The sequence below is a fragment of the Oryzias latipes genome, chromosome 23 (assembly GCF_053564925.1).
Source record: "Oryzias latipes strain Hd-rR chromosome 23, Olatipes_Hd-rR_3.1".
Taxonomy (NCBI): Eukaryota; Metazoa; Chordata; class Actinopteri; order Beloniformes; family Adrianichthyidae; genus Oryzias; species Oryzias latipes.
Window position 1 is genome coordinate 13429038 of NC_136259.1, and position 23306 is coordinate 13452343.

General features: G+C 41.5%; 19 non-coding genes across 19 annotated transcripts; 10 read left to right on the forward strand and 9 right to left on the reverse strand.

Annotated features, from left to right (window-relative positions):
- Window positions 1–123: 123 nt before the first annotated feature.
- Window positions 124–196, reverse strand: trnar-ccu (transfer RNA arginine (anticodon CCU)). Its single transcript has one exon. It is a non-coding gene; the product is annotated as a tRNA-Arg (tRNA).
- Window positions 197–1582: 1386 nt separating this feature from the next.
- trnaw-cca (transfer RNA tryptophan (anticodon CCA)) lies at window positions 1583–1654 on the forward strand. Its single transcript has one exon. It is a non-coding gene; the product is annotated as a tRNA-Trp (tRNA).
- Window positions 1655–2307: 653 nt separating this feature from the next.
- Window positions 2308–2380, reverse strand: trnar-ccu (transfer RNA arginine (anticodon CCU)). Its single transcript has one exon. It is a non-coding gene; the product is annotated as a tRNA-Arg (tRNA).
- Window positions 2381–3766: 1386 nt separating this feature from the next.
- trnaw-cca (transfer RNA tryptophan (anticodon CCA)) lies at window positions 3767–3838 on the forward strand. The gene has a single exon. It is a non-coding gene; the product is annotated as a tRNA-Trp (tRNA).
- Window positions 3839–4491: 653 nt separating this feature from the next.
- Window positions 4492–4564, reverse strand: trnar-ccu (transfer RNA arginine (anticodon CCU)). The gene has a single exon. It is a non-coding gene; the product is annotated as a tRNA-Arg (tRNA).
- Window positions 4565–5950: 1386 nt separating this feature from the next.
- trnaw-cca (transfer RNA tryptophan (anticodon CCA)) lies at window positions 5951–6022 on the forward strand. Its single transcript has one exon. It is a non-coding gene; the product is annotated as a tRNA-Trp (tRNA).
- Window positions 6023–6675: 653 nt separating this feature from the next.
- On the reverse strand, window positions 6676–6748 carry trnar-ccu (transfer RNA arginine (anticodon CCU)). Its single transcript has one exon. It is a non-coding gene; the product is annotated as a tRNA-Arg (tRNA).
- A 1386-nt stretch (window positions 6749–8134) lies between these two features.
- On the forward strand, window positions 8135–8206 carry trnaw-cca (transfer RNA tryptophan (anticodon CCA)). The gene has a single exon. It is a non-coding gene; the product is annotated as a tRNA-Trp (tRNA).
- Window positions 8207–8859: 653 nt separating this feature from the next.
- Window positions 8860–8932, reverse strand: trnar-ccu (transfer RNA arginine (anticodon CCU)). Its single transcript has one exon. It is a non-coding gene; the product is annotated as a tRNA-Arg (tRNA).
- Window positions 8933–10318: 1386 nt separating this feature from the next.
- On the forward strand, window positions 10319–10390 carry trnaw-cca (transfer RNA tryptophan (anticodon CCA)). The gene has a single exon. It is a non-coding gene; the product is annotated as a tRNA-Trp (tRNA).
- Window positions 10391–11042: 652 nt separating this feature from the next.
- Window positions 11043–11115, reverse strand: trnar-ccu (transfer RNA arginine (anticodon CCU)). Its single transcript has one exon. It is a non-coding gene; the product is annotated as a tRNA-Arg (tRNA).
- A 1386-nt stretch (window positions 11116–12501) lies between these two features.
- trnaw-cca (transfer RNA tryptophan (anticodon CCA)) lies at window positions 12502–12573 on the forward strand. The gene has a single exon. It is a non-coding gene; the product is annotated as a tRNA-Trp (tRNA).
- Window positions 12574–13226: 653 nt separating this feature from the next.
- Window positions 13227–13299, reverse strand: trnar-ccu (transfer RNA arginine (anticodon CCU)). Its single transcript has one exon. It is a non-coding gene; the product is annotated as a tRNA-Arg (tRNA).
- Window positions 13300–14685: 1386 nt separating this feature from the next.
- trnaw-cca (transfer RNA tryptophan (anticodon CCA)) lies at window positions 14686–14757 on the forward strand. Its single transcript has one exon. It is a non-coding gene; the product is annotated as a tRNA-Trp (tRNA).
- Window positions 14758–15410: 653 nt separating this feature from the next.
- Window positions 15411–15483, reverse strand: trnar-ccu (transfer RNA arginine (anticodon CCU)). Its single transcript has one exon. It is a non-coding gene; the product is annotated as a tRNA-Arg (tRNA).
- Window positions 15484–16869: 1386 nt separating this feature from the next.
- Window positions 16870–16941, forward strand: trnaw-cca (transfer RNA tryptophan (anticodon CCA)). Its single transcript has one exon. It is a non-coding gene; the product is annotated as a tRNA-Trp (tRNA).
- Window positions 16942–19053: 2112 nt separating this feature from the next.
- On the forward strand, window positions 19054–19125 carry trnaw-cca (transfer RNA tryptophan (anticodon CCA)). The gene has a single exon. It is a non-coding gene; the product is annotated as a tRNA-Trp (tRNA).
- A 653-nt stretch (window positions 19126–19778) lies between these two features.
- On the reverse strand, window positions 19779–19851 carry trnar-ccu (transfer RNA arginine (anticodon CCU)). The gene has a single exon. It is a non-coding gene; the product is annotated as a tRNA-Arg (tRNA).
- A 1386-nt stretch (window positions 19852–21237) lies between these two features.
- Window positions 21238–21309, forward strand: trnaw-cca (transfer RNA tryptophan (anticodon CCA)). The gene has a single exon. It is a non-coding gene; the product is annotated as a tRNA-Trp (tRNA).
- The last annotated feature ends 1997 nt before the right edge of the window (window positions 21310–23306 follow it).

Sequence of the window (23306 nt, forward strand, 5' to 3'; positions counted from 1 at the left end):
GAGAGGAGTTGGAGAATGCTGGAATTGACACACAAACAGGGTTGGTGAAGGAAGAAGCTCATGTGCAGAATTTCACTTTGAATCAATGACTTTCTTTTTAATGAAGAGCTGCAACATTTGAAGCACCTCAGAGGGGACTTGAACCCCCAATCCCTGGCTTAGGAGGCCAGTGCCTTATCCATTAGGCCACTGAGGCTTGACAACTATGTTCACACATGAAAGAGTTGGTGTCATTTAACTCCGACAGGCCACTGACAACAATGACTAAATTCTGCTTCATGGTCACTTTTAAAACCATTGGTACTTTGTGTTTTGAAAAAGCCGCGACCAATAATTCACTATCAAATCCCAGTCCTTGACTGGTCAATGTTCCACTTTGTAAGATTTGACGCTCATTCAATGGCCGTGCGTCTTGTGCGTGGAGCCCTAAAACGATTATAAAAAAACATGCTTCGCGATGCGTGTTGCAACAGTTTTCAACGACTTAGCCCAAAATGTGCATACAAGTGCGTTGGTACAGGCGTTTCATTGGAAGTGGTCGTGTTCCACTTCTAGGTCTTACAGAACTTGAAAGAGGGATGTACAGCATGCAGTTTTATCCACAACTAGCCCATAGGAGGGCTAACTCTACTTTTTGAACAAACTTTTCACAACGGCACCAAGGCATCCTTACAAATAAAGAGAAAACAATCAAGATACAAACGACATCCAGCCGCACGCACTAAAGGGAAGGGTATGTTGTATCTGCTGGACACTGTGGACAAATACAGCTGAGGTCAAAAACTCTCACCATGCTACTACATACACACCAGGCATGGGATGAATGTGTGTTCCAGAGTCCGTTTGAATGTAGTAGGAGTCTCTACATGCCTTTAGGCTAATGTTCAAATGCATAAAAGTGAATCTGGACAATGGCCATGCTGTTAGTGTGGTATTGTTCACACAATCGCACACATCAGGGGTATGTTTTGATCCAATATTAGCTCATAGTTGGTAGCAACCAATAGTAGTCAATGGTTATCCAGCCAATGCCCTTGAACTGTCAAAAAGCTCCAGATGGTGTAAATTTTCTTGCTGTTCTGATATGGAGCAAACATGAACACCACTTCTCTATTTGAACCCACTTTCTTGGCTCTTTGTCATCTTTCATCTCGTAGTCTTACTTAAAGAAGGCTGACATTTCAACTATAGCTTTTCTGTTGTGACTTTTTCCTTTCTTGAAAAGGAGACTGTTTTCTTGATGCTGACTTGTACCTCTTGAGAAAAACGACACAGTTCCTAGTTGAAAAGTTACAGTTAGACAATAGTAGAGACGATGAAGAAAAGGCCAAGAAAAACCACTGACATGAACTACAGACGAAAAGACCTAGTCACATAACAGCGATCAAAGAAACTACAGTGAATGAGAAAAAGGCATTACAAGTTAGGAAGTCAGTGGGATTCTGACCCTTAGAAAATAATTTGAAAAAAAACATAAACATGCCTGTTGTGTAGTGACCTTGAGAAATTTGGCCAGCACTGAAGAAAGAGCCAAAAAGGGTCAAAATCTTGCCAGTAGAATGTGTTTACAGATATTGAAAAGGACTCTGTGGCGCAATGGTAGCGCGTCTGACTCCAGATCAGAAGGTTGTGTGTTCAAATCACATCAGGGTCATTGTTTAACACTTGTGCTATCTGATGCACTTTGATGTTGGGATTTGGGTCATCTAGACAGTGTGCTGAGCCTTTTTCTTCAATGATTTGTGATCTTCACTGGTTTCCATGGATTACAGGAAATCCCTTTCACCTTTATCCACCTTTGTCATGGTAGGGAAAACATGTCAATATAAGGCCAAGGTCATAGGATAGCACAAGGGTACATCTGTGCAGAGCGCAAGCTGCGACTCTTTGGATTGCTGACGTTGTAGCATGGCCTTAAGACAAAGTTAGGTGCTTGCCTAATATTGACTCGGTCTATTGTGCACTGTTACAAACTTTAACCACACAACTTGAAAAAAAAAACAGTTGAGGAGATCCAAGTTTGTTCATTTGTAGATTGTATGTGGAACAGTTGGCTTCTGAGTAATGCACAGTTGTAAGTTGGGTTAGGCTGTTGACCAGGGATGTTTTCTGCTGAGTGTGGGAGAAAGCCAATAAATAGTTTGAGCAGCACTTTTGGATTAATTTGGAATCATTTTAATAAGGGAGAGGAGTTGGAGAATGCTGGAATTGACACACAAACAGGGTTGGTGAAGGAAGAAGCTCATGTGCAGAATTTCACTTAGAATCAATGACTTTCTTTATAATGAAGAGCTGCAACATTTGAAGCACCTCAGAGGGGACTTGAACCCCCAATCCCTGGCTTAGGAGGCCAGTGCCTTATCCATTAGGCCACTGAGGCTTGACAACTATGTTCACACATGAAAGAGTTGGTGTCATTTAACTCCGACAGGCCACTGACAACAATGACTAAATTCTGCTTCATGGTCACTTTTAAAACCATTGGTACTTTGTGTTTTGAAAAAGCCGCGACCAATAAGTCACTATCAAATCCCAGTCCTTGACTGGTCAATGTTCCACTTTGTAAGATTTGACGCTCATTCAATGGCCGTGCGTCTTGTGCGTGGAGCCCTAAAACGATTATAAAAAAACATGCTTCGCGATGCGTGTTGCAACAGTTTTCAACGACTTAGCCCAAAATGTGCATACAAGTGCGTTGGTACAGGCGTTTCATTGGAAGTGGTCGTGTTCCACTTCTAGGTCTTACAGAACTTGAAAGAGGGATGTACAGCATGCAGTTTTATCCACAACTAGCCCATAGGGGGGCTAACTCTACTTTTTGAACAAACTTTTCACAACGGCACCAAGGCATCCTTACAAATAAAGAAAAAACAATCAAGATACAAACGACATCCAGCCGCACGCACTAAAGGGAAGGGTATGTTGTATCTGCTGGACACTGTGGACAAATACAGCTGAGGTCAAAAACTCTCACCATGCTACTACATACACACCAGGCATGGGATGAATGTGTGTTCCAGAGTCCGTTTGAATGTAGTAGGAGTCTCTACATGCCTTTAGGCTAATGTTCAAATGCATAAAAGTGAATCTGGACAATGGCCATGCTGTTAGTGTGGTATTGTTCACACAATCGCACACATCAGGGGTATGTTTTGATCCAATATTAGCTCATAGTTGGTAGCAACCAATAGTAGTCAATGGTTATCCAGCCAATGCCCTTGAACTGTCAAAAAGCTCCAGATGGTGTAAATTTTCTTGCTGTTCTGATATGGAGCAAACATGAACACCACTTCTCTATTTGAACCCACTTTCTTGGCTCTTTGTCATCTTTCATCTCGTAGTCTTACTTAAAGAAGGCTGACATTTCAACTATAGCTTTTCTGTTGTGACTTTTTCCTTTCTTGAAAAGGAGACTGTTTTCTTGATGCTGACTTGTACCTCTTGAGAAAAACGACACAGTTCCTAGTTGAAAAGTTACAGTTAGACAATAGTAGAGACGATGAAGAAAAGGCCAAGAAAAACCACTGACATGAACTACAGACGAAAAGACCTAGTCACATAACAGCGATCAAAGAAACTACAGTGAATGAGAAAAAGGCATTACAAGTTAGGAAGTCAGTGGGATTCTGACCCTTAGAAAATAATTTGAAAAAAAACATAGACATGCCTGTTGTGTAGTGACCTTGAGAAATTTGGCCAGCACTGAAGAAAGAGCAAAAAAGGGTCAAAATCTTGCCAGTAGAATGTGTTTACAGATATTGAAAAGGACTCTGTGGCGCAATGGTAGCGCGTCTGACTCCAGATCAGAAGGTTGTGTGTTCAAATCACATCAGGGTCATTGTTTAACACTTGTGCTATCTGATGCACTTTGATGTTGGGATTTGGGTCATCTAGACAGTGTGCTGAGCCTTTTTCTTCAATGATTTGTGATCTTCACTGGTTTCCATGGATTACAGGAAATCCCTTTCACCTTTATCCACCTTTGTCATGGTAGGGAAAACACGTCAATTTAAGGCCAAGGTCATAGGATAGCACAAGGGTACATCTGTGCAGAGCGCAAGCTGCGACTCTTTGGATTGCTGACGTTGTAGCATGGCCTTAAGACAAAGTTAGGTGCTTGCTTAATATTGACTCGGTCTATTGTGCACTGTTACAAACTTTAACCACACAACTTGAAAAAAAAAACAGTTGAGGAGATCCAAGTTTGTTCACTTGTAGATTGTATGTGGAACAGTTGGCTTCTGAGTAATGCACAGTTGTAAGTTGGGTTAGGCTGTTGACCAGGGATGTTTTCTGCTGAGTGTGGGAGAAAGCCAATAAATAGTTTGAGCAGCACTTTTGGATTAATTTGGAATCATTTTAATAAGGGAGAGGAGTTGGAGAATGCTGGAATTGACACACAAACAGGGTTGGTGAAGGAAGAAGCTCATGTGCAGAATTTCACTTAGAATCAATGACTTTCTTTATAATGAAGAGCTGCAACATTTGAAGCACCTCAGAGGGGACTTGAACCCCCAATCCCTGGCTTAGGAGGCCAGTGCCTTATCCATTAGGCCACTGAGGCTTGACAACTATGTTCACACATGAAAGAGTTGGTGTCATTTAACTCCGACAGGCCACTGACAACAATGACTAAATTCTGCTTCATGGTCACTTTTAAAACCATTGGTACTTTGTGTTTTGAAAAAGCCGCGACCAATAAGTCACTATCAAATCCCAGTCCTTGACTGGTCAATGTTCCACTTTGTAAGATTTGACGCTCATTCAATGGCCGTGCGTCTTGTGCGTGGAGCCCTAAAACGATTATAAAAAAACATGCTTCGCGATGCGTGTTGAAACAGTTTTCAACGACTTAGCCCAAAATGTGCATACAAGTGCGTTGGTACAGGCGTTTCATTGGAAGTGGTCGTGTTCCACTTCTAGGTCTTACAGAACTTGAAAGAGGGATGTACAGCATGCAGTTTTATCCACAACTAGCCCATAGGAGGGCTAACTCTACTTTTTGAACAAACTTTTCACAACGGCACCAAGGCATCCTTACAAATAAAGAGAAAACAATCAAGATACAAACGACATCCAGCCGCACGCACTAAAGGGAAGGGTATGTTGTATCTGCTGGACACTGTCGACAAATACAGCTGAGGTCAAAAACTCTCACCATGCTACTACATACACACCAGGCATGGGATGAATGTGTGTTCCAGAGTCCGTTTGAATGTAGTAGGAGTCTCTACATGCCTTTAGGCTAATGTTCAAATGCATAAAAGTGAATCTGGACAATGGCCATGCTGTTAGTGTGGTATTGTTCACACAATCGCACACATCAGGGGTATGTTTTGATCCAATATTAGCTCATAGTTGGTAGCAACCAATAGTAGTCAATGGTTATCCAGCCAATGCCCTTGAACTGTCAAAAAGCTCCAGATGGTGAAAATTTTCTTGCTGTTCTGATATGGAGCAAACATGAACACCACTTCTCTACTTGAACCCACTTTCTTGGCTCTTTGTCATCTTTCATCTCGTAGTCTTACTTAAAGAAGGCTGACATTTCAACTATAGCTTTTCTGTTGTGACTTTTTCCTTTCTTGAAAAGGAGACTGTTTTCTTGATGCTGACTTGTACCTCTTGAGAAAAACGACACAGTTCCTAGTTGAAAAGTTACAGTTAGACAATAGTAGAGACGATGAAGAAAAGGCCAAGAAAAACCACTGACATGAACTACAGACGAAAAGACCTAGTCACATAACAGCGATCAAAGAAACTACAGTGAATGAGAAAAAGGCATTACAAGTTAGGAAGTCAGTGGGATTCTGACCCTTAGAAAATAATTTGAAAAAAAACATAGACATGCCTGTTGTGTAGTGACCTTGAGAAATTTGGCCAGCACTGAAGAAAGAGCAAAAAAGGGTCAAAATCTTGCCAGTAGAATGTGTTTACAGATATTGAAAAGGACTCTGTGGCGCAATGGTAGCGCGTCTGACTCCAGATCAGAAGGTTGTGTGTTCAAATCACATCAGGGTCATTGTTTAACACTTGTGCTATCTGATGCACTTTGATGTTGGGATTTGGGTCATCTAAACAGTGTGCTGAGCCTTTTTCTTCAATGATTTGTGATCTTCACTGGTTTCCATGGATTACAGGAAATCCCTTTCACCTTTATCCACCTTTGTCATGGTAGGGAAAACACGTCAATTTAAGGCCAAGGTCATAGGATAGCACAAGGGTACATCTGTGCAGAGCGCAAGCTGCGACTCTTTGGATTGCTGACGTTGTAGCATGGCCTTAAGACAAAGTTAGGTGCTTGCTTAATATTGACTTGGTCTATTGTGCACTGTTACAAACTTTAACCACACAACTTGAAAAAAAAAACAGTTGAGGAGATCCAAGTTTGTTCACTTGTAGATTGTATGTGGAACAGTTGGCTTCTGAGTAATGCACAGTTGTAAGTTGGGTTAGGCTGTTGACCAGGGATGTTTTCTGCTGAGTGTGGGAGAAAGCCAATAAATAGTTTGAGCAGCACTTTTGGATTAATTTGGAATCATTTTAATAAGGGAGAGGAGTTGGAGAATGCTGGAATTGACACACAAACAGGGTTGGTGAAGGAAGAAGCTCATGTGCAGAATTTCACTTAGAATCAATGACTTTCTTTATAATGAAGAGCTGCAACATTTGAAGCACCTCAGAGGGGACTTGAACCCCCAATCCCTGGCTTAGGAGGCCAGTGCCTTATCCATTAGGCCACTGAGGCTTGACAACTATGTTCACACATGAAAGAGTTGGTGTCATTTAACTCCGACAGGCCACTGACAACAATGACTAAATTCTGCTTCATGGTCACTTTTAAAACCATTGGTACTTTGTGTTTTGAAAAAGCCGCGACCAATAAGTCACTATCAAATCCCAGTCCTTGACTGGTCAATGTTCCACTTTGTAAGATTTGACGCTCATTCAATGGCCGTGCGTCTTGTGCGTGGAGCCCTAAAACGATTATAAAAAAACATGCTTCGCGATGCGTGTTGAAACAGTTTTCAACGACTTAGCCCAAAATGTGCATACAAGTGCGTTGGTACAGGCGTTTCATTGGAAGTGGTCGTGTTCCACTTCTAGGTCTTACAGAACTTGAAAGAGGGATGTACAGCATGCAGTTTTATCCACAACTAGCCCATAGGAGGGCTAACTCTACTTTTTGAACAAACTTTTCACAACGGCACCAAGGCATCCTTACAAATAAAGAGAAAACAATCAAGATACAAACGACATCCAGCCGCACGCACTAAAGGGAAGGGTATGTTGTATCTGCTGGACACTGTGGACAAATACAGCTGAGGTCAAAAACTCTCACCATGCTACTACATACACACCAGGCATGGGATGAATGTGTGTTCCAGAGTCCGTTTGAATGTAGTAGGAGTCTCTACATGCCTTTAGGCTAATGTTCAAATGCATAAAAGTGAATCTGGACAATGGCCATGCTGTTAGTGTGGTATTGTTCACACAATCGCACACATCAGGGGTATGTTTTGATCCAATATTAGCTCATAGTTGGTAGCAACCAATAGTAGTCAATGGTTATCCAGCCAATGCCCTTGAACTGTCAAAAAGCTCCAGATGGTGAAAATTTTCTTGCTGTTCTGATATGGAGCAAACATGAACACCACTTCTCTATTTGAACCCACTTTCTTGGCTCTTTGTCATCTTTCATCTCGTAGTCTTACTTAAAGAAGGCTGACATTTCAACTATAGCTTTTCTGTTGTGACTTTTTCCTTTCTTGAAAAGGAGACTGTTTTCTTGATGCTGACTTGTACCTCTTGAGAAAAACGACACAGTTCCTAGTTGAAAAGTTACAGTTAGACAATAGTAGAGACGATGAAGAAAAGGCCAAGAAAAACCACTGACATGAACTACAGACGAAAAGACCTAGTCACATAACAGCGATCAAAGAAACTACAGTGAATGAGAAAAAGGCATTACAAGTTAGGAAGTCAGTGGGATTCTGACCCTTAGAAAATAATTTGAAAAAAAACATAAACATGCCTGTTGTGTAGTGACCTTGAGAAATTTGGCCAGCACTGAAGAAAGAGCCAAAAAGGGTCAAAATCTTGCCAGTAGAATGTGTTTACAGATATTGAAAAGGACTCTGTGGCGCAATGGTAGCGCGTCTGACTCCAGATCAGAAGGTTGTGTGTTCAAATCACATCAGGGTCATTGTTTAACACTTGTGCTATCTGATGCACTTTGATGTTGGGATTTGGGTCATCTAGACAGTGTGCTGAGCCTTTTTCTTCAATGATTTGTGATCTTCACTGGTTTCCATGGATTACAGGAAATCCCTTTCACCTTTATCCACCTTTGTCATGGTAGGGAAAACACGTCAATATAAGGCCAAGGTCATAGGATAGCACAAGGGTACATCTGTGCAGAGCGCAAGCTGCGACTCTTTGGATTGCTGACGTTGTAGCATGGCCTTAAAACAAATTTAGGTACTCGCTTAATATTGACTCGGTCTATTGTGCACTGTTACAAACTTTAACCACACAACTTGAAAAAAAAAACAGTTGAGGAGATCCAAGTTTGTTCATTTGTAGATTGTATGTGGAACAGTTGGCTTCTGAGTAATGCACAGTTGTAAGTTGGGTTAGGCTGTTGACCAGGGATGTTTTCTGCTGAGTGTGGGAGAAAGCCAATAAATAGTTTGAGCAGCACTTTTGGATTAATTTGGAATCATTTTAATAAGGGAGAGGAGTTGGAGAATGCTGGAATTGACACACAAACAGGGTTGGTGAAGGAAGAAGCTCATGTGCAGAATTTCACTTAGAATCAATGACTTTCTTTATAATGAAGAGCTGCAACATTTGAAGCACCTCAGAGGGGACTTGAACCCCCAATCCCTGGCTTAGGAGGCCAGTGCCTTATCCATTAGGCCACTGAGGCTTGACAACTATGTTCACACATGAAAGAGTTGGTGTCATTTAACTCCGACAGGCCACTGACAACAATGACTAAATTCTGCTTCATGGTCACTTTTAAAACCATTGGTACTTTGTGTTTTGAAAAAGCCGCGACCAATAAGTCACTATCAAATCCCAGTCCTTGACTGGTCAATGTTCCACTTTGTAAGATTTGACGCTCATTCAATGGCCGTGCGTCTTGTGCGTGGAGCCCTAAAACGATTATAAAAAAACATGCTTCGCGATGCGTGTTGCAACAGTTTTCAACGACTTAGCCCAAAATGTGCATACAAGTGCGTTGGTACAGGCGTTTCATTGGAAGTGGTCGTGTTCCACTTCTAGGTCTTACAGAACTTGAAAGAGGGATGTACAGCATGCAGTTTTATCCACAACTAGCCCATAGGGGGGCTAACTCTACTTTTTGAACAAACTTTTCACAACGGCACCAAGGCATCCTTACAAATAAAGAGAAAACAATCAGGATACAAACGACATCCAGCCGCACGCACTAAAGGGAAGGGTATGTTGTATCTGCTGGACACTGTCGACAAATACACCTGAGGTCAAAAACTCTCACCATGCTACTACATACACACCAGGCATGGGATGAATGTGTGTTCCAGAGTCCGTTTGAATGTAGTAGGAGTCTCTACATGCCTTTAGGCTAATGTTCAAATGCATAAAAGTGAATCTGGACAATGGCCATGCTGTTAGTGTGGTATTGTTCACACAATCGCACACATCAGGGGTATGTTTTGATCCAATATTAGCTCATAGTTGGTAGCAACCAATAGTAGTCAATGGTTATCCAGCCAATGCCCTTGAACTGTCAAAAAGCTCCAGATGGTGTAAATTTTCTTGCTGTTCTGATATGGAGCAAACATGAACACCACTTCTCTATTTGAACCCACTTTCTTGGCTCTTTGTCATCTTTCATCTCGTAGTCTTACTTAAAAAAGGCTGACATTTCAACTATAGCTTTTCTGTTGTGACTTTTTCCTTTCTTGAAAAGGAGACTGTTTTCTTGATGCTGACTTGTACCTCTTGAGAAAAACGACACAGTTCCTAGTTGAAAAGTTACAGTTAGACAATAGTAGAGACGATGAAGAAAAGGCCAAGAAAAACCACTGACATGAACTACAGACGAAAAGACCTAGTCACATAACAGCGATCAAAGAAACTACAGTGAATGAGAAAAAGGCATTACAAGTTAGGAAGTCAGTGGGATTCTGACCCTTAGAAAATAATTTGAAAAAAAACATAAACATGCCTGTTGTGTAGTGACCTTGAGAAATTTGGCCAGCACTGAAGAAAGAGCCAAAAAGGGTCAAAATCTTGCCAGTAGAATGTGTTTACAGATATTGAAAAGGACTCTGTGGCGCAATGGTAGCGCGTCTGACTCCAGATCAGAAGGTTGTGTGTTCAAATCACGTCAGGGTCATTGTTTAACACTTGTGCTATCTGATGCACTTTGATGTTGGGATTTGGGTCATCTAGACAGTGTGCTGAGCCTTTTTCTTCAATGATTTGTGATCTTCACTGGTTTCCATGGATTACAGGAAATCCCTTTCACCTTTATCCACCTTTGTCATGGTAGGGAAAACACGTCAATATAAGGCCAAGGTCATAGGATAGCACAAGGGTACATCTGTGCAGAGCGCAAGCTGCGACTCTTTGGATTGCTGACGTTGTAGCATGGCCTTAAGACAAAGTTAGGTGCTTGCTTAATATTGACTCGGTCTATTGTGCACTGTTACAAACTTTAACCACACAACTTGAAAAAAAAACAGTTGAGGAGATCCAAGTTTGTTCATTTGTAGATTGTATGTGGAACAGTTGGCTTCTGAGTAATGCACAGTTGTAAGTTGGGTTAGGCTGTTGACCAGGGATGTTTTCTGCTGAGTGTGGGAGAAAGCCAATAAATAGTTTGAGCAGCACTTTTGGATTAATTTGGAATCATTTTAATAAGGGAGAGGAGTTGGAGAATGCTGGAATTGACACACAAACAGGGTTGGTGAAGGAAGAAGCTCATGTGCAGAATTTCACTTAGAATCAATGACTTTCTTTATAATGAAGAGCTGCAACATTTGAAGCACCTCAGAGGGGACTTGAACCCCCAATCCCTGGCTTAGGAGGCCAGTGCCTTATCCATTAGGCCACTGAGGCTTGACAACTATGTTCACACATGAAAGAGTTGGTGTCATTTAACTCCGACAGGCCACTGACAACAATGACTAAATTCTGCTTCATGGTCACTTTTAAAACCATTGGTACTTTGTGTTTTGAAAAAGCCGCGACCAATAAGTCACTATCAAATCCCAGTCCTTGACTGGTCAATGTTCCACTTTGTAAGATTTGACGCTCATTCAATGGCCGTGCGTCTTGTGCGTGGAGCCCTAAAACGATTATAAAAAAACATGCTTCGCGATGCGTGTTGCAACAGTTTTCAACGACTTAGCCCAAAATGTGCATACAAGTGCGTTGGTACAGGCGTTTCATTGGAAGTGGTCGTGTTCCACTTCTAGGTCTTACAGAACTTGAAAGAGGGATGTACAGCATGCAGTTTTATCCACAACTAGCCCATAGGGGGGCTAACTCTACTTTTTGAACAAACTTTTCACAACGGCACCAAGGCATCCTTACAAATAAAGAGAAAACAATCAAGATACAAACGACATCCAGCCGCACGCACTAAAGGGAAGGGTATGTTGTATCTGCTGGACACTGTGGACAAATACAGCTGAGGTCAAAAACTCTCACCATGCTACTACATACACACCAGGCATGGGATGAATGTGTGTTCCAGAGTCCGTTTGAATGTAGTAGGAGTCTCTACATACCTTTAGGCTAATGTTCAAATGCATAAAAGTGAATCTGGACAATGGCCATGCTGTTAGTGTGGTATTGTTCACACAATCGCACACATCAGGGGTATGTTTTGATCCAATATTAGCTCATAGTTGGTAGCAACCAATAGTAGTCAATGGTTATCCAGCCAATGCCCTTGAACTGTCAAAAAGCTCCAGATGGTGTAAATTTTCTTGCTGTTCTGATATGGAGCAAACATGAACACCACTTCTCTATTTGAACCCACTTTCTTGGCTCTTTGTCATCTTTCATCTCGTAGTCTTACTTAAAGAAGGCTGACATTTCAACTATAGCTTTTCTGTTGTGACTTTTTCCTTTCTTGAAAAGGAGACTGTTTTCTTGATGCTGACTTGTACCTCTTCAGAAAAACGACACAGTTCCTAGTTGAAAAGTTACAGTTAGACAATAGTAGAGACGATGAAGAAAAGGCCAAGAAAAACCACTGACATGAACTACAGACGAAAAGACCTAGTCACATAACAGCGATCAAAGAAACTACAGTGAATGAGAAAAATGCATTACAAGTTAGGAAGTCAGTGGGATTCTGACCCTTAGAAAATAATTTGAAAAAAAACATAAACATGCCTGTTGTGTAGTGACCTTGAGAAATTTGGCCAGCACTGAAGAAAGAGCAAAAAAGGGTCAAAATCTTGCCAGTAGAATGTGTTTACAGATATTGAAAAGGACTCTGTGGCGCAATGGTAGCGCGTCTGACTCCAGATCCGAAGGTTGTGTGTTCAAATCACATCAGGGTCATTGTTTAACACTTGTGCTATCTGATGCACTTTGATGTTGGGATTTGGGTCATCTAGACAGTGTGCTGAGCCTTTTTCTTCAATGATTTGTGATCTTCACTGGTTTCCATGGATTACAGGAAATCCCTTTCACCTTTATCCACCTTTGTCATGGTAGGGAAAACACGTCAATTTAAGGCCAAGGTCATAGGATAGCACAAGGGTACATCTGTGCAGAGCGCAAGCTGCGACTCTTTGGATTGCTGACGTTGTAGCATGGCCTTAAGACAAAGTTAGGTGCTTGCCTAATATTGACTCGGTCTATTGTGCACTGTTACAAACTTTAACCACACAACTTGAAAAAAAAAACAGTTGAGGAGATCCAAGTTTGTTCACTTGTAGATTGTATGTGGAACAGTTGGCTTCTGAGTAATGCACAGTTGTAAGTTGGGTTAGGCTGTTGACCAGGGATGTTTTCTGCTGAGTGTGGGAGAAAGCCAATAAATAGTTTGAGCAGCACTTTTGGATTAATTTGGAATCATTTTAATAAGGGAGAGGAGTTGGAGAATGCTGGAATTGACACACAAACAGGGTTGGTGAAGGAAGAAGCTCATGTGCAGAATTTCACTTAGAATCAATGACTTTCTTTATAATGAAGAGCTGCAACATCTGAAGCACCTCAGAGGGGACTTGAACCCCCAATCCCTGGCTTAGGAGGCCAGTGCCTTATCCATTAGGCCACTGAGGCTTGACAACTATGTTCACACATGAAAGAGTTGGTGTCATTTAACTCCGACAGGCCACTGACAACAATGACTAAATTCTGCTTCATGGTCACTTTTAAAACCATTGGTACTTTGTGTTTTGAAAAAGCCGCGACCAGTAAGTCACTATCAAATCCCAGTCCTTGACTGGTCAATGTTCCACTTTGTAAGATTTGACGCTCATTCAATGGCCGTGCGTCTTGTGCGTGGAGCCCTAAAACGATTATAAAAAAACATGCTTCGCGATGCGTGTTGAAACAGTTTTCAACGACTTAGCCCAAAATGTGCATACAAGTGCGTTGGTACAGGCGTTTCATTGGAAGTGGTCGTGTTCCACTTCTAGGTCTTACAGAACTTGAAAGAGGGATGTACAGCATGCAGTTTTATCCACAACTAGCCCATAGGAGGGCTAACTCTACTTTTTGAACAAACTTTTCACAACGGCACCAAGGCATCCTTACAAATAAAGAGAAAACAATCAAGATACAAACGACATCCAGCCGCACGCACTAAAGGGAAGGGTATGTTGTATCTGCTGGACACTGTGGACAAATACAGCTGAGGTCAAAAACTCTCACCATGCTACTACATACACACCAGGCATGGGATGAATGTGTGTTCCAGAGTCCGTTTGAATGTAGTAGGAGTCTCTACATGCCTTTAGGCTAATGTTCAAATGCATAAAAGTGAATCTGGACAATGGCCATGCTGTTAGTGTGGTATTGTTCACACAATCGCACACATCAGGGGTATGTTTTGATCCAATATTAGCTCATAGTTGGTAGCAACCAATAGTAGTCAATGGTTATCCAGCCAATGCCCTTGAACTGTCAAAAAGCTCCAGATGGTGTAAATTTTCTTGCTGTTCTGATATGGAGCAAACATGAACACCACTTCTCTATTTGAACCCACTTTCTTGGCTCTTTGTCATCTTTCATCTCGTAGTCTTACTTAAAGAAGGCTGACATTTCAACTATAGCTTTTCTGTTGTGACTTTTTCCTTTCTTGAAAAGGAGACTGTTTTCTTGATGCTGACTTGTACCTCTTGAGAAAAACGACACAGTTCCTAGTTGAAAAGTTACAGTTAGACAATAGTAGAGACGATGAAGAAAAGGCCAAGAAAAACCACTGACATGAACTACAGACGAAAAGACCTAGTCACATAACAGCGATCAAAGAAACTACAGTGAATGAGAAAAAGGCATTACAAGTTAGGAAGTCAGTGGGATTCTGACCCTTAGAAAATAATTTGAAAAAAAACATAAACATGCCTGTTGTGTAGTGACCTTGAGAAATTTGGCCAGCACTGAAGAAAGAGCAAAAAAGGGTCAAAATCTTGCCAGTAGAATGTGTTTACAGATATTGAAAAGGACTCTGTGGCGCAATGGTAGCGTGTCTGACTCCAGATCAGAAGGTTGTGTGTTCAAATCACATCAGGGTCATTGTTTAACACTTGTGCTATCTGATGCACTTTGATGTTGGGATTTGGGTCATCTAGACAGTGTGCTGAGCCTTTTTCTTCAATGATTTGTGATCTTCACTGGTTTCCATGGATTACAGGAAATCCCTTTCACCTTTATCCACCTTTGTCATGGTAGGGAAAACACGTCAAGTTAAGGCCAAGGTCATAGGATAGCACAAGGGTACATCTGTGCAGAGCGCAAGCTGCGACTCTTTGGATTGCTGACGTTGTAGCATGGCCTTAAGACAAAGTTAGGTGCTTGCCTAATATTGACTCGGTCTATTGTGCACTGTTACAAACTTTAACCACACAACTTGAAAAAAAAAACAGTTGAGGAGATCCAAGTTTGTTCACTTGTAGATTGTATGTGGAAGAGTTGGCTTCTGAGTAATGCACAGTTGTAAGTTGGGTTAGGCTGTTGACCAGGGATGTTTTCTGCTGAGTGTGGGAGAAAGCCAATAAATAGTTTGAGCAGCACTTTTGGATTAATTTGGAATCATTTTAATAAGGGAGAGGAGTTGGAGAATGCTGGAATTGACACACAAACAGGGTTGGTGAAGGAAGAAGCTCATGTGCAGAATTTCACTTAGAATCAATGACTTTCTTTATAATGAAGAGCTGCAACATTTGAAGCACCTCAGAGGGGACTTGAACCCCCAATCCCTGGCTTAGGAGGCCAGTGCCTTATCCATTAGGCCACTGAGGCTTGACAACTATGTTCACACATGAAAGAGTTGGTGTCATTTAACTCCGACAGGCCACTGACAACAATGACTAAATTCTGCTTCATGGTCACTTTTAAAACCATTGGTACTTTGTGTTTTGAAAAAGCCGCGACCAATAAGTCACTATCAAATCCCAGTCCTTGACTGGTCAATGTTCCACTTTGTAAGATTTGACGCTCATTCAATGGCCGTGCGTCTTGTGCGTGGAGCCCTAAAACGATTATAAAAAAACATGCTTCGCGATGCGTGTTGCAACAGTTTTCAACGACTTAGCCCAAAATGTGCATACAAGTGCGTTGGTACAGGCGTTTCATTGGAAGTGGTCGTGTTCCACTTCTAGGTCTTACAGAACTTGAAAGAGGGATGTACAGCATGCAGTTTTATCCACAACTAGCCCATAGGGGGGCTAACTCTACTTTTTGAACAAACTTTTCACAACGGCACCAAGGCATCCTTACAAATAAAGAAAAAACAATCAAGATACAAACGACATCCAGCCGCACGCACTAAAGGGAAGGGTATGTTGTATCTGCTGGACACTGTGGACAAATACAGCTGAGGTCAAAAACTCTCACCATGCTACTACATACACACCAGGCATGGGATGAATGTGTGTTCCAGAGTCCGTTTGAATGTAGTAGGAGTCTCTACATGCCTTTAGGCTAATGTTCAAATGCATAAAAGTGAATCTGGACAATGGCCATGCTGTTAGTGTGGTATTGTTCACACAATCGCACACATCAGGGGTATGTTTTGATCCAATATTAGCTCATAGTTGGTAGCAACCAATAGTAGTCAATGGTTATCCAGCCAATGCCCTTGAACTGTCAAAAAGCTCCAGATGGTGTAAATTTTCTTGCTGTTCTGATATGGAGCAAACATGAACACCACTTCTCTATTTGAACCCACTTTCTTGGCTCTTTGTCATCTTTCATCTCGTAGTCTTACTTAAAGAAGGCTGACATTTCAACTATAACTTTTCTGTTGTGACTTTTTCCTTTCTTGAAAAGGAGACTGTTTTCTTGATGCTGACTTGTACCTCTTGAGAAAAACGACACAGTTCCTAGTTGAAAAGTTACAGTTAGACAATAGTAGAGACGATGAAGAAAAGGCCAAGAAAAACCACTGACATGAACTACAGACGAAAAGACCTAGTCACATAACAGCGATCAAAGAAACTACAGTGAATGAGAAAAAGGCATTACAAGTTAGGAAGTCAGTGGGATTCTGACCCTTAGAAAATAATTTGAAAAAAAACATAAACATGCCTGTTGTGTAGTGACCTTGAGAAATTTGGCCAGCACTGAAGAAAGAGCAAAAAAGGGTCAAAATCTTGCCAGTAGAATGTGTTTACAGATATTGAAAAGGACTCTGTGGCGCAATGGTAGCGCGTCTGACTCCAGATCAGAAGGTTGTGTGTTCAAATCACATCAGGGTCATTGTTTAACACTTGTGCTATCTGATGCACTTTGATGTTGGGATTTGGGTCATCTAGACAGTGTGCTGAGCCTTTTTCTTCAATGATTTGTGATCTTCACTGGTTTCCATGGATTACAGGAAATCCCTTTCACCTTTATCCACCTTTGTCATGGTAGGGAAAACACGTCAATTTAAGGCCAAGGTCATAGGATAGCACAAGGGTACATCTGTGCAGAGCGCAAGCTGCGACTCTTTGGATTGCTGACGTTGTAGCATGGCCTTAAGACAAAGTTAGGTGCTTGCTTAATATTGACTCGGTCTATTGTGCACTGTTACAAACTTTAACCACACAACTTGAAAAAAAAAACAGTTGAGGAGATCCAAGTTTGTTCACTTGTAGATTGTATGTGGAACAGTTGGCTTCTGAGTAATGCACAGTTGTAAGTTGGGTTAGGCTGTTGACCAGGGATGTTTTCTGCTGAGTGTGGGAGAAAGCCAATAAATAGTTTGAGCAGCACTTTTGGATTAATTTGGAATCATTTTAATAAGGGAGAGGAGTTGGAGAATGCTGGAATTGACACACAAACAGGGTTGGTGAAGGAAGAAGCTCATGTGCAGAATTTCACTTAGAATCAATGACTTTCTTTATAATGAAGAGCTGCAACATTTGAAGCACCTCAGAGGGGACTTGAACACCCAATCCCTGGCTTAGGAGGCCAGTGCCTTATCCATTAGGCCACTGAGGCTTGACAACTATGTTCACACATGAAAGAGTTGGTGTCATTTAACTCCGACAGGCCACTGACAACAATGACTAAATTCTGCTTCATGGTCACTTTTAAAACCATTGGTACTTTGTGTTTTGAAAAAGCCGCGACCAATAAGTCACTATCAAATCCCAGTCCTTGACTGGTCAATGTTCCACTTTGTAAGATTTGACGCTCATTCAATGGCCGTGCGTCTTGTGCGTGGAGCCCTAAAACGATTATAAAAAAACATGCTTCGCGATGCGTGTTGAAACAGTTTTCAACGACTTAGCCCAAAATGTGCATACAAGTGCGTTGGTACAGGCGTTTCATTGGAAGTGGTCGTGTTCCACTTCTAGGTCTTACAGAACTTGAAAGAGGGATGTACAGCATGCAGTTTTATCCACAACTAGCCCATAGGAGGGCTAACTCTACTTTTTGAACAAACTTTTCACAACGGCACCAAGGCATCCTTACAAATAAAGAGAAAACAATCAAGATACAAACGACATCCAGCCGCACGCACTAAAGGGAAGGGTATGTTGTATCTGCTGGACACTGTGGACAAATACAGCTGAGGTCAAAAACTCTCACCATGCTACTACATACACACCAGGCATGGGATGAATGTGTGTTCCAGAGTCCGTTTGAATGTAGTAGGAGTCTCTACATGCCTTTAGGCTAATGTTCAAATGCATAAAAGTGAATCTGGACAATGGCCATGCTGTTAGTGTGGTATTGTTCACACAATCGCACACATCAGGGGTATGTTTTGATCCAATATTAGCTCATAGTTGGTAGCAACCAATAGTAGTCAATGGTTATCCAGCCAATGCCCTTGAACTGTCAAAAAGCTCCAGATGGTGTAAATTTTCTTGCTGTTCTGATATGGAGCAAACATGAACACCACTTCTCTATTTGAACCCACTTTCTTGGCTCTTTGTCATCTTTCATCTCGTAGTCTTACTTAAAGAAGGCTGACATTTCAACTATAGCTTTTCTGTTGTGACTTTTTCCTTTCTTGAAAAGGAGACTGTTTTCTTGATGCTGACTTGTACCTCTTGAGAAAAACGACACAGTTCCTAGTTGAAAAGTTACAGTTAGACAATAGTAGAGACGATGAAGAAAAGGCCAAGAAAAACCACTGACATGAACTACAGACGAAAAGACCTAGTCACATAACAGCGATCAAAGAAACTACAGTGAATGAGAAAAAGGCATTACAAGTTAGGAAGTCAGTGGGATTCTGACCCTTAGAAAATAATTTGAAAAAAAACATAAACATGCCTGTTGTGTAGTGACCTTGAGAAATTTGGCCAGCACTGAAGAAAGAGCAAAAAAGGGTCAAAATCTTGCCAGTAGAATGTGTTTACAGATATTGAAAAGGACTCTGTGGCGCAATGGTAGCGTGTCTGACTCCAGATCAGAAGGTTGTGTGTTCAAATCACATCAGGGTCATTGTTTAACACTTGTGCTATCTGATGCACTTTGATGTTGGGATTTGGGTCATCTAGACAGTGTGCTGAGCCTTTTTCTTCAATGATTTGTGATCTTCACTGGTTTCCATGGATTACAGGAAATCCCTTTCACCTTTATCCACCTTTGTCATGGTAGGGAAAACACGTCAAGTTAAGGCCAAGGTCATAGGATAGCACAAGGGTACATCTGTGCAGAGCGCAAGCTGCGACTCTTTGGATTGCTGACGTTGTAGCATGGCCTTAAGACAAAGTTAGGTGCTTGCCTAATATTGACTCGGTCTATTGTGCACTGTTACAAACTTTAACCACACAACTTGAAAAAAAAAACAGTTGAGGAGATCCAAGTTTGTTCACTTGTAGATTGTATGTGGAAGAGTTGGCTTCTGAGTAATGCACAGTTGTAAGTTGGGTTAGGCTGTTGACCAGGGATGTTTTCTGCTGAGTGTGGGAGAAAGCCAATAAATAGTTTGAGCAGCACTTTTGGATTAATTTGGAATCATTTTAATAAGGGAGAGGAGTTGGAGAATGCTGGAATTGACACACAAACAGGGTTGGTGAAGGAAGAAGCTCATGTGCAGAATTTCACTTAGAATCAATGACTTTCTTTATAATGAAGAGCTGCAACATTTGAAGCACCTCAGAGGGGACTTGAACCCCCAATCCCTGGCTTAGGAGGCCAGTGCCTTATCCATTAGGCCACTGAGGCTTGACAACTATGTTCACACATGAAAGAGTTGGTGTCATTTAACTCCGACAGGCCACTGACAACAATGACTAAATTCTGCTTCATGGTCACTTTTAAAACCATTGGTACTTTGTGTTTTGAAAAAGCCGCGACCAATAAGTCACTATCAAATCCCAGTCCTTGACTGGTCAATGTTCCACTTTGTAAGATTTGACGCTCATTCAATGGCCGTGCGTCTTGTGCGTGGAGCCCTAAAACGATTATAAAAAAACATGCTTCGCGATGCGTGTTGCAACAGTTTTCAACGACTTAGCCCAAAATGTGCATACAAGTGCGTTGGTACAGGCGTTTCATTGGAAGTGGTCGTGTTCCACTTCTAGGTCTTACAGAACTTGAAAGAGGGATGTACAGCATGCAGTTTTATCCACAACTAGCCCATAGGGGGGCTAACTCTACTTTTTGAACAAACTTTTCACAACGGCACCAAGGCATCCTTACAAATAAAGAAAAAACAATCAAGATACAAACGACATCCAGCCGCACGCACTAAAGGGAAGGGTATGTTGTATCTGCTGGACACTGTGGACAAATACAGCTGAGGTCAAAAACTCTCACCATGCTACTACATACACACCAGGCATGGGATGAATGTGTGTTCCAGAGTCCGTTTGAATGTAGTAGGAGTCTCTACATGCCTTTAGGCTAATGTTCAAATGCATAAAAGTGAATCTGGACAATGGCCATGCTGTTAGTGTGGTATTGTTCACACAATCGCACACATCAGGGGTATGTTTTGATCCAATATTAGCTCATAGTTGGTAGCAACCAATAGTAGTCAATGGTTATCCAGCCAATGCCCTTGAACTGTCAAAAAGCTCCAGATGGTGTAAATTTTCTTGCTGTTCTGATATGGAGCAAACATGAACACCACTTCTCTATTTGAACCCACTTTCTTGGCTCTTTGTCATCTTTCATCTCGTAGTCTTACTTAAAGAAGGCTGACATTTCAACTATAACTTTTCTGTTGTGACTTTTTCCTTTCTTGAAAAGGAGACTGTTTTCTTGATGCTGACTTGTACCTCTTGAGAAAAACGACACAGTTCCTAGTTGAAAAGTTACAGTTAGACAATAGTAGAGACGATGAAGAAAAGGCCAAGAAAAACCACTGACATGAACTACAGACGAAAAGACCTAGTCACATAACAGCGATCAAAGAAACTACAGTGAATGAGAAAAAGGCATTACAAGTTAGGAAGTCAGTGGGATTCTGACCCTTAGAAAATAATTTGAAAAAAAACATAAACATGCCTGTTGTGTAGTGACCTTGAGAAATTTGGCCAGCACTGAAGAAAGAGCAAAAAAGGGTCAAAATCTTGCCAGTAGAATGTGTTTACAGATATTGAAAAGGACTCTGTGGCGCAATGGTAGCGCGTCTGACTCCAGATCAGAAGGTTGTGTGTTCAAATCACATCAGGGTCATTGTTTAACACTTGTGCTATCTGATGCACTTTGATGTTGGGATTTGGGTCATCTAGACAGTGTGCTGAGCCTTTTTCTTCAATGATTTGTGATCTTCACTGGTTTCCATGGATTACAGGAAATCCCTTTCACCTTTATCCACCTTTGTCATGGTAGGGAAAACACGTCAATTTAAGGCCAAGGTCATAGGATAGCACAAGGGTACATCTGTGCAGAGCGCAAGCTGCGACTCTTTGGATTGCTGACGTTGTAGCATGGCCTTAAGACAAAGTTAGGTGCTTGCTTAATATTGACTCGGTCTATTGTGCACTGTTACAAACTTTAACCACACAACTTGAAAAAAAAAACAGTTGAGGAGATCCAAGTTTGTTCACTTGTAGATTGTATGTGGAACAGTTGGCTTCTGAGTAATGCACAGTTGTAAGTTGGGTTAGGCTGTTGACCAGGGATGTTTTCTGCTGAGTGTGGGAGAAAGCCAATAAATAGTTTGAGCAGCACTTTTGGATTAATTTGGAATCATTTTAATAAGGGAGAGGAGTTGGAGAATGCTGGAATTGACACACAAACAGGGTTGGTGAAGGAAGAAGCTCATGTGCAGAATTTCACTTAGAATCAATGACTTTCTTTATAATGAAGAGCTGCAACATTTGAAGCACCTCAGAGGGGACTTGAACACCCAATCCCTGGCTTAGGAGGCCAGTGCCTTATCCATTAGGCCACTGAGGCTTGACAACTATGTTCACACATGAAAGAGTTGGTGTCATTTAACTCCGACAGGCCACTGACAACAATGACTAAATTCTGCTTCATGGTCACTTTTAAAACCATTGGTACTTTGTGTTTTGAAAAAGCCGCGACCAATAAGTCACTATCAAATCCCAGTCCTTGACTGGTCAATGTTCCACTTTGTAAGATTTGACGCTCATTCAATGGCCGTGCGTCTTGTGCGTGGAGCCCTAAAACGATTATAAAAAAACATGCTTCGCGATGCGTGTTGAAACAGTTTTCAACGACTTAGCCCAAAATGTGCATACAAGTGCGTTGGTACAGGCGTTTCATTGGAAGTGGTCGTGTTCCACTTCTAGGTCTTACAGAACTTGAAAGAGGGATGTACAGCATGCAGTTTTATCCACAACTAGCCCATAGGAGGGCTAACTCTACTTTTTGAACAAACTTTTCACAACGGCACCAAGGCATCCTTACAAATAAAGAGAAAACAATCAAGATACAAACGACATCCAGCCGCACGCACTAAAGGGAAGGGTATGTTGTATCTGCTGGACACTGTGGACAAATACAGCTGAGGTCAAAAACTCTCACCATGCTACTACATACACACCAGGCATGGGATGAATGTGTGTTCCAGAGTCCGTTTGAATGTAGTAGGAGTCTCTACATGCCTTTAGGCTAATGTTCAAATGCATAAAAGTGAATCTGGACAATGGCCATGCTGTTAGTGTGGTATTGTTCACACAATCGCACACATCAGGGGTATGTTTTGATCCAATATTAGCTCATAGTTGGTAGCAACCAATAGTAGTCAATGGTTATCCAGCCAATGCCCTTGAACTGTCAAAAAGCTCCAGATGGTGAAAATTTTCTTGCTGTTCTGATATGGAGCAAACATGAACACCACTTCTCTATTTGAACCCACTTTCTTGGCTCTTTGTCATCTTTCATCTCGTAGTCTTACTTAAAGAAGGCTGACATTTCAACTATAGCTTTTCTGTTGTGACTTTTTCCTTTCTTGAAAAGGAGACTGTTTTCTTGATGCTGACTTGTACCTCTTGAGAAAAACGACACAGTTCCTAGTTGAAAAGTTACAGTTAGACAATAGTAGAGACGATGAAGAAAAGGCCAAGAAAAACCACTGACATGAACTACAGACGAAAAGACCTAGTCACATAACAGCGATCAAAGAAACTACAGTGAATGAGAAAAAGGCATTACAAGTTAGGAAGTCAGTGGGATTCTGACCCTTAGAAAATAATTTGAAA